Below are 910 nucleotides of genomic sequence, written 5' to 3'. Positions count from 1 at the left end.
TGTGTGTGTGTGTGTGTGTGTGTGTGTGTGTGTGTATTAATACACCAATATAGTACAAATGTACCCATATGCACATACATACATATACCAAAATGCATACACAGACACACAACCATACGCACACACACACACACACACACACACACACACACGCATATATACACATAACTACTAATTCTTCTTCCTGTAGTGATATTGTCGTATACACATTTCCACTATTGAATATCAAATTGTATTTGCGTAATGAGTTAAATTTCAATGGCTGATACAAAAAAAAGAAAGAAAAACTACTGGTTTGTTCAATGCCATATCTCTCCCCATCACCCTCTTCTTCTCCCTCTCCTTCCGCTTCTTTGTTTAGTTCTCTGTGTCGTCCCCTTTCTTTCTCATCCTTATTTCCTCAGCCTCTCTCTTCTTTTTAGTTTTTCTCTTGGCCTCTCATTTATCATCTCTCTTTCTGCTTATAATTTTCTCTTTCTCTTTTTTTTTTCTCGCTTTTTTCCTTTCTTCTAAAATATTCCATTAGTGAAGACATCTTCAATATTTTTTTTCATAATATTTCTTTTTTTTATATATAAATATTTTCCTTATACTTTTTGTTCTTCTTTGCACACACGCACACGCACACATAAATACACACACCTGCACACACACCTGCACACACACCTGCACACACACCTGCACACACACCTGCACACACACCTGCACACAGGTACACACCACCTAGATGCGTATGCTTACTTCGTTTATGAAATTTCCCCTTGCCTGTTATCGGATTTTACATGTGTATACACACACACATACATACATACATACATACATACATACATACACATACATGCACATATATATATATACCAGTATATAGAAATATATATATGTAGATATACGTACAAGCATATATATATAT

The sequence above is a fragment of the Octopus bimaculoides genome, chromosome 23, assembly GCF_001194135.2.
Source record: "Octopus bimaculoides isolate UCB-OBI-ISO-001 chromosome 23, ASM119413v2, whole genome shotgun sequence".
NCBI lineage: Eukaryota > Metazoa > Mollusca > Cephalopoda > Octopoda > Octopodidae > Octopus > Octopus bimaculoides.
This window is presented reverse-complemented; position numbering follows the sequence as displayed.